Below are 9,623 nucleotides of genomic sequence, written 5' to 3'. Positions count from 1 at the left end.
CAAAAAAAAAAAACGAAAAAAAAAATGGATGTCTTGCAGAAGAAAGTGTAAGAAAATTATCTGGCACAAAATAGTATTTTAAAAAATAGAGAGCAGGACTATTTTCAAAAAGGCCCATTCTCTACCACGCAATCTACAAGGTACATGGAAAACAAACCAAACAATTCAACGAGTTCAAATAACTGGGTTGTCTAAAAACAAGTGGTGGAAAATGACCGATAGCTTCGGAGAAAGATTTTTTAAAAGATTGCACTGATCATGTCAAACAAAAACTACAAAATGCCAGAATATTGGATGCGTACATTTGGTCACTTCGTTTACATGGGTGTAAGTGCTGGACAATCGACAACACCATTACGAGAATATTAGAAGTGACAGAAATGTGGATCATAACGAGAATGCTGAAAATATCAAGGACAGAGGAGAAGACAAACCAAGAAATGCTGGAGATGGCGAACAATAAAAGATCCCTAATCGGGACAAGATGGGAACCATAGAATAAAGTTGCGGGTTATTTTTACAGAAAATAGAGGGAAGGAACAAAGTATGCCAGATAAAATCAAAGGAAAAAATGCCGAAGACGCCACCGCACTGGATTCATAAATAGCCTAATCACCTGGGCAGCTAACAATGAAAAACTCTTGAATGTGGGCCTCCAATAAAAGAGAGTGATAGTGAACCATAATCCCAAATGTCTGACCTTGACAAAGCGCTTTATCTATCTCTATCTAATCTATCTATCTATCTATCTATCTATCTATCTATCTATCTATCTATCTATCTATCTATCTATCTATCTATCTATCTATCTATCTCTCCCGTTCTATTCCTGTGAGATGAGGTTTTTTTAAAAACAAATACGATTTGCGCATTTCCGTTTGATTTCTCGGATGCTGAATACCTCTCAGCCTTGGTTCAAATCAGGGTTGAGTGGCGACTCGTGGGACTAAAAAATGGGTGTGCACAATTAAGCTATCGCAGGCTGAAGATTGTCAAGGGCATAGTAGATGAGATGGAGTATAATTTTAGGATATTTGGGTTGGTGAGGGAGGACCTTGTGCTTTTATTTTCATTCTTTTTACTTGTCGCTTTGATTTCTAGAACTTAAAATTTGTTTGTTAGGAAACATCAAATTAGTTCACCATGAGAACTGAACACTCCAGAAATAACGTTCACCACTCCACTACAAAACCATTCAAAGGCACAACCCATAGGACGGTGACTTAAGTATGTCACGTTCACCTCCCTCACGTTCACGGTCACAGAGTCACTTAAAATAGCGGCAAGACAATGAACCAATCATAATTCACTTGAGCACTCCGCTGGATTGCTCCGAGGCTCACACACTTTTGGCATTGAATAGCGTACAGTCTACTGCGTTTATTTTTAGACTGCCTATTGTGGGCTATGTATCGCACTATTCGGCAGGAGCACATTTGAGATGTGCCGACTTATTAATATTAATTTACAGCCAAACTCGCTACGAGTGTCGTCATCGCCTGGGTTATCCCAAAGAGCGATTTATAAGTCAGGTTACAAGTGTTAAACATCCTATTGTGTTTAGTAAAAGAGTGTGGACTTTGGCATGGCATAGTAGATGTTTTACGGCGCTATAGACACAGAAACGACAGCTGCTACGGCGACAGCGAGGACCTTGTTTTGATATTATATTTGGCTAGTGCTTGTTTCTTGCTTCTTTTATTTCATGTTTGTGGGTGCTTTACGTAATAGAATATTTTTAAAAAATTGGGCGGCACTGCACGACTGTGCTCTATGGACGAACCGCGCCTGGAGGCAGCCTATCTTCTAAAATGTTCTAAACAGTGTCGATAGGGATGTTAAACATTTACCATTATTGTCTGTAAGGAAAAGATTCTCACCCCTAGACAAAATTAGGGGAGAATCCGCCTTTTTTTTAAAATAGAAAATTTTGCAGTTTCGTGCAAGTGGCCTGTCTTCTAGCTTCGCCCATCCTGCATTTTAAAAGAATCACCGGCGATATATCTACTTTTGACTCATTACATTCAGCCAGGCATAACAAACAACTCGTTGAAAGTTCAAAAAATGCATGATTCCACATACTCTTTGATCAAATATCTACGAGTTTGTTTTGTTGTAACTGATGTTGAGTCATAGACACTTACTTGTTATAGTGCTACTAGTACTTTAGAAATGACAGGTTGAGTACATTGTCTTTTGTGTCCAATTTGCAGACCCAAAGAGAGTAATAAAGATGAAATAGCAACCCCCCCCCCCCCTGTTATTCGGTTAGCCAAAAGATGATACGTAAATCACTCTTCGTCTTCTTCTCGTTCTCGACCTCTTCCTTCTCCTTCTTCTCCCTCTTTTCTTCTTCTTCTTCTTCTTCTTCTTCTTCTTCTTCTTCTTCTTCTTCTTCTTCTTCTTCTTCTTCTTCTTCTTCTTCTTCTTCTTCTTCTTCTTCTTCTTCTTTTTCTTCTTCTTCTTCTTCTTCTTCTTCTTCTTCTTCTTCTTCTTCTTCTTCTTCTTCTTCTTCTTCTTCTTCTTCTTCTTCTTCTTCTTCTTCTTCTTCTTCTTCTTCTTCTTCTTCTTCTTCTTCTTCTTCTTCTTCTTCTTCTGGCATCGTCCAAAGCTCATTTCTTGGCTGGGATGATTGCAGGACACGTCAAACATACAGTATTGGTCCCTATACTTAACTCAGCTGGGTCCTGTGTGGTGGATATGGGAATGGCTTCCAGACATGGAGGCTAGTGGCAACGCGGTTCCGGACAAATGAGAAATCCCCCCCCCTTCCCCGCCCCCCACCAGGGTAGTTCTATTGACTGAAGTGTCTTTAGGCCATTCCCAAAGGGGGGATATTAACATGTTCTTGTGCACAGTAGAATCGTAAGAAATGTAAATGGGCTGGTTTATCAATGTCATGCTCATATTGTGCCGGAACAACATAGGGGGAACTGCTGCTTTTTCTTTCCTTATTCTTACAATCGTCAGTTTCCCTCTACTTCTTTTGTATCTTTGCCACTCTCTTGTGAACTGCTGTTTCCGTGGTACCTTGATAGTCGAAGCAGACTTTGAGCTGTTAAGGCTAGAGAGGTGAGCAGAGTAAGCCTGATTCCCCGTTTGGACTTCTCTGTTGACTTCTACCCCGTGGAGTTCATATGACCTTATGCCGTAAAACCTTACTAAAACTAAAAAGGAGATTCTCACAGAGAATATAGAAGAACCCAGGAGAAAAAGGTATTTAAAATACCCCAGGAGCTCAAAGAATTGACCCCTTTGGCTATGGAACATGTCATAAATCCTGCCAAAACCTCCAGCGTCTTGTGGATTGTTACGCGAAGACAAAAGCTTGCAGTGAAAAAACTGTTAACAAACTGATAGTAGGTTTCGGAAAACCACTGCTGTGTAATTTCCCAAGTATTTCTCATCCCTCAAGTTACTGAGTATAAAGGCAGGAGTTTGTAGAAAGATCTGTTTGCCTCGATAAAATAATAGGGGGTGATTTATGGTTGACAAGCCAAACCGTGACTGCTATTCAGTCGGTGACACAGGCTAAACCTTGACGAATATGGAAAGGATTAAAGTACAGATTGGATATTGTACAATTGGCAAAGGGAAATCTCACTGAACACCTGTACAATGTGCAACTAAAGGGGGACAGATTTGTTCATCACGTTAAAATGGAGAAAAAAGTGTTCAGCAAATAAAACCACAAGTAATAAACATTAGCTAGAATGTCGTTTCATGTTAAGTAGGCCTTTTGTTATTTTTTGGGGTAGTCGGAACACAGTTATGTCCTATTTACACTGAAAGGGTTATTTTTAATTATCATGTATATCGTGTATTGTCACTGTTTCATGAAGCTTACTGTTTAGTCTTACGACCTGGTTTTCTTCGCTGTCAACGTTGATGTTCCTGCTTTGTCGCTTTTTCTTTTGCTTTTACAACCTTTGGCACAAAAAATGTTTGCTATGTTGTTGCTAATGTGTTTTTTATTTTATTCTTTTTTTATTTTTCATCGGGTGACATCGGGGAGAACAAAGTTGCCAAAGGTGTTGCTGCTGTTATCGCATTTTCTCATTCTTTTGATTCCCCAGGTATAAAAAAGACTCAACAAACAACAAACAACAAACGAGCGCCAAAGCAACAAGCATCTCGATGCCAGGGCACACATCATTAAAATGAACATAAAATTTACTCTATTCATCTTGAAGCAGGTTTTACTCACGAAAAATACGATGATCCAAGAAACGAATGCGCCTGCAAAAAGGCGTCAGCACTGTAAAAGAAGAAGACCTTGGTTTGGGACTTGGCTTATCTCGCTGTCTGCGAGGGTTGTCCTTCTCCGTAATAAGCACACGAAGGTCCGGCCAGACACAACTATCCCACTCGCGTCCGTTAATCCCCCTGTGGGTCTGCTAACATTACTCGCCAACAGATCCCTCCCTCTCCGTTTTAAATGCGCCTCAGATACATGCCGGCGACGGTAGAGGGGGGGATGAGGGACGACATAGAAGGCCAGGACTGTCCTCTATGTTTATTCCCGCGAACATCTCGGACAACAGGAGCGCCGGAACAAAAAACTGTCAACATCGTGCGCGGAGGAGAACGACGATGAACTATTCTAGCGCTCATCTCTACTACGTCTTCTTTCACATATTTCTGCATTTCGTCTTTTTGCAATTTTCGTGCTTTTCTTTGTCGGTTGAGAGAGAGAGAGAGAGAGAGAGAGAGAGAGAGAGAGAGAGAGAGAGAGAGAGAGAGAGAGAGAGATGAATCGCTGGCTGGAAAGTCGAACGTGTAGTTTTGTTATTGACACAATTATTCTGAACTCCGGACAACCGTGATAGGCTAGCGGACAGGTGGCCAAGACAGGGAGGCCTCTTTTCTCCATATCGTTTTGTCTCTGGCTTATTTTTTAAAATTATTTTCTTTTTTCGTTGCTGCTGTTTGCTCGTGCACAAAAGTTAAATTTACCTTAAGCAGCGGTCAGTGCATTCTGACCTGTTAATCAAGTCAGAGACAAGTTCAATTTGTTCAATGAAGAAAAACTGGAATATTTCGCGCAGCTGTAAAAGGTGACGATTTAGGACGAGATCATTTTGTGTGGCAGTAATCATTTTCTAATATATAACTAATAACAGACAAGCAGTATATTTTTCTTTTTCATCTGTTCACATGGAAGGCTGGACAGGCAAAGCACACACACACACACACACACACACACACACACACACACACACACACACACACACACACACAATGCACGCACACACACTCACACACACACACACACACACACACACACACACACACACACGCGCGCGCGCGCGCACATAATACACACACGCAATAAACACACATACTTACAATACATTCACGCATATGTACTCGTATAATACTATTGGAAGCATGCCAGTTTGTTACAGGCCTCGACTGTGCTCTCCAGGATGGAAGTTATCACTGACACTCAAAAAGAGTGAATGAATGACTGATTCATTGTATAAATTGGATTTTATTTTTCAATTGTTCTTGCCGAAAGAAAATTCATTGCTGGAATTTTGCAGAGTAATTTGCTTTGATTTGTATACAAAAAGGAAGAAATATTGAACAACACAAGCTGAATTGTCATTTTAGAGGGACTATCTTTACACCACTAATTTGAAGGTGGAGAATAAAAATCTTAAGTTACAACTACAGTGTTAAAGTGCTGTAATTATGACTGTCGTCAGTACTCAAATACTTAAATGAAATTGTGACAAACTGGGCAGCCCCTAATATAATCATGATCCTATGGAAAAAAACCCTGACTCTGAATCACAATAGACATAACAAATGCTCGTAATTCCAGTATAGACAAGGATATATTTTTTTTCGTAGGAAAAATGTTCAGTTCCGTACAGATGTACGAACAAAGACAGAAACATACTCAGTACGCCTGTATGTATGTTTGCCAACCCCCCCCCCTCCCCCAATTTCACTCTCTCCCCTCTTTTCCCCCTTCTCTCTCTCTCTCTCTCTCTCTCTCTCTCTCTCTCTCTCTCTCTCTCTCTCTCAGTGTGTGTCTCTCTCTCTCTCCGTTTTGCTCATGCATACTCAAGCACACACATACACATCAACACGCGGAAACGTACACGCGGCAAAGAGGCCAATTCTCAAATATCCTGACTTCTATCCCAGACAGGAAACAAAAATGAACCCCCCCAAAAAAGACAAAAAAACTTGCAGGTGATCACACTTGCCCTTTTATTTTACTTGTGAGTGCCTTTAAAAATAAAATTTCGACTTTTTGTATTTAAATTGGGACTTGAATTCTTTCCTCTGCTTTTCGTTGTCGTAGTTTTTGTTGAGAAAATTTGTACGTTGTCGCCGTCTGTCTTCGGCCATTGTCCTTTCAATTGTTCTACAATTATTGTTTATTGTTCTCTCTTTTTCAATGTGAGATGAATAAAGGGGGCTATTAGAAAAACTATGAAGAATTTCTGTCTCGTGAGTGGGTTATTGTACAAGAAACTGCGAGTAAAAAAAAAAATGTTATCTGCAAGAAACTGACACGGAAAGAAAGTGAGAGAGAGAGAGAGAGAGAGAGAGAGAGAGAGAGAGAGAGAGAGAGAGAGAAAGAGAGAGAGAGAGAGAGAGAGATGTGGGAGAAAGAGAGAGAGATGAGGGAGGATGGAAGAGCGAAGAGTATGAGAAGGAAAACAGGGAAATAGAAAAGGAGGGGGATGAGCTGTAAAAGCATTAAATATCCGTTGATACACTTTGCATCTGTAAGGATGTGGCCTGCTCCGACTTTACCTGTGAGTTGTACATTTATTTATTTATTTATTTATTTATTCAATCATTCAATTACTCTTTTGTTCATTTATGTTTCAAGTCACAATTTGAAAGATTAGATCATTTGAAGGCGGGCTGCTTCTACACTGCCTGCCAGGGCCACATTGGGCTGAGTGAGAAACAAATTCCTGCAGACAAACAGTGATACTTGTTTAAAAAACGTCCCCATATGAGACTCGAACTCGTGCCTCCAGTGGCTGAGTGGTTAGTGATCTCAGGCTGACAATAATGTCAAGCGTATGTCAGTGAGACGGCGTTTAGCTTGGGGTCACTGGGGTGTGTCCTTGAGAGAGACACGGGAACCCGAGCTCAAAACTAGGGCACGGCATAGTGGCTGCCTTCAGAAGTAGTGTATAGATTGTCTATCGTTGTAATGTGTAATATTCGTGTATTTCTGTACCAAGTTATGCATTAATGTATTTGAGTATTCATATAATGCCACTGAAAGGCAATTTTCGCAAGAATATTATCATTATACCGGAATTGATCGATCGATTGCTTGTTTGTTTGCTTGCTTGCTTGCCTGCCCGCTTGATTGATTGATTGGTTAATTGATAGATTGATTATTGACAGAATTACTTATCAATTTATCTATTCTGCGTATAATAGCAACTTCCAACGATGTTCCTATAACAGGAAGACGATGCCAATAATTTTGCTCTCTTATTCACACATTGTCCCATGAGATATTGTGGAGCGGCAGCAGAATCCACAGACTCGATGAAGCAGACACTGATGATTTGAATCTTCTTTGAGAAGGGAGATGGGTGTATGGAAAAAGGCTTTTCATTTCTGCTGAGATTGTTGTGCCCTCCAAGGTGGGCGGGAGAGAGGGGGTAGGGGTAAAGTGGTCATAAATTTTCATCCACCGAAGCAATAAAAGAATGAAGCTGTCAACTTTTGACATACCACACGTACATCCAAAAATTTTGCAGAAGAAAATTTTCCGTCGCTATCAGTCTGTTGGATTGAGGATCTACCCTAAAAAGTCAAAAGTCCTAAGGATAGACGCACTACGAAAGGAGCAGGTCACAGTAGAGGGAAATGCACTAGTAGACGTCGAATCCTTCTGCTATCTTGGGAGTATAATTGACAGAGGGAGGAACAGGCGGTGAAATAAAGTCCCGCTTTGGAAAGGCACAGACAGCATTTATTTCTTTGAACAGTATTTGAAGGACCAATGATATCTCACTACGGACAAAGCTGAGGATTTTCAACTCAAATGTGAAGTCAGTCTTGTTGTATGGATGTGAGACGTCGAACGTATCTCAGACGTGGATCCAGGTTTTCTTGAACAAGTGTCTGAGGAAGCTCACTGAGGATCAGTTGGAGAGACAGGATCCTCAACATAGGAAGTATAAAGAAGAACGAGACAGAACCCAGTCAGAAATGAGGTCGGAAGAAGGCGTTGGCGATGGATTGGACACACTTTCAGGAAATCAAGCAGCTGCATAACAAGGAAAATGTGAGACTAGAACCTACAGAGTAAAAGATCAAGGGGAAGACTACATGGGACCTGGAGAAGAGTCACGGAAATGGATTTACAGAAAAGTGGAAAGTGTTTGTTCGTGGCCTATATCCTGATCCAGGGTGAGAAAGGCAATGGTGATGATGATCCGGATTAGAACCCGGGACCTACTGAATAAGAGGCAAACATCTTAACCTCTAAACCACGACCCCTCTTTGCGTGGTCGACTGAAAGGTTTCAGGATTGTCCTCTAAGCCGAAACTTTACAAATTAATGAATGATCACCCGACTTCAGCACCCTCGATAATTTTCTTGACTGTTGTTGTTGTTGTTGTTATTGTTGTTGTTGTTGTTGTTATTGTTGTTGTTGTTGTTCTTCTTCTTCTTATTATTATTGTTGTTGGTTGTTGTTGCTGTTATTGTTGTTGGGTTGTTGTTGGGTTGTTGTTGGGTTGTTGTTGGGTTGTTGTTGTTGTTATTGTTGTTTCTTTTGTTGTTGTTGCTGTTTCTTTTGTTGTAAACGATCGAACAGTTGTAACTCAGTGTTGAACAGGAGGTCCAAAGAATCCTCCCAAAACCATTCCACAGGGTTTTCCTGAACTTCCATGGCAAATTCAGGCTTGACTGGAGGCATATTTTGAACACCTAAAGAATGCAACTGTAATTTGAATTACAGCCACCATCTTTAGCAAAGTTTATTTAATATAAATGAACTCGTCAGTGAATAAATACACATTATGGTTAATTTTTTATTAAGTTGAACAGTTTTACGTTTCTCCCATGTCTGGTTGAAATTCTATAAGACTTGAAAATAACGGAGCACTGAAAAAATTTCTTTTTTTTCAGATTAACAGATTTGCCGACAGGTGTTTGTTGTGCATCTGTTAGGTGGCTTTGCTGTCGCATGCAGGGGACCTGGTTCGATTCCCAAGAGGTTTAAAAAAATATTATTTAGTATCTCGTTCTTTCAATTGGGATGTTGAATCCCTCTCAACCCAGGTTGGCCCTGACAGGCAGGGTCAGAAGCCCGCAAACTAAATGATATAGATTGTGTCGATATGAGCATAGAAACACCTATATTATTATTATTAGATAAAACAAAACAAATCTGAAGTCACCTTGGTTGAATTTTACTTTTTACATGTTTGTTGAAATAAGTACACATATCATATGACAAAGAAATTAATGGCCGTTTAAATTGTAGGGCGTTTTTAGACCCCCGTTATCTACTATTCCTTCTGCCTTGTTCTCCTTCCCTCTCACTCTATATATCTCATTCCCTTTTACAAACTCTGTCTCTGGTTATATCTTTATATTTCGTTCTCTCCTTCTCCCCCCC

This window comes from Aplysia californica, unplaced genomic scaffold (genome assembly GCF_000002075.1).
Source record: "Aplysia californica isolate F4 #8 unplaced genomic scaffold, AplCal3.0 scaffold00157, whole genome shotgun sequence".
Taxonomy (NCBI): domain Eukaryota; kingdom Metazoa; phylum Mollusca; class Gastropoda; order Aplysiida; family Aplysiidae; genus Aplysia; species Aplysia californica.
This window is presented reverse-complemented; position numbering follows the sequence as displayed.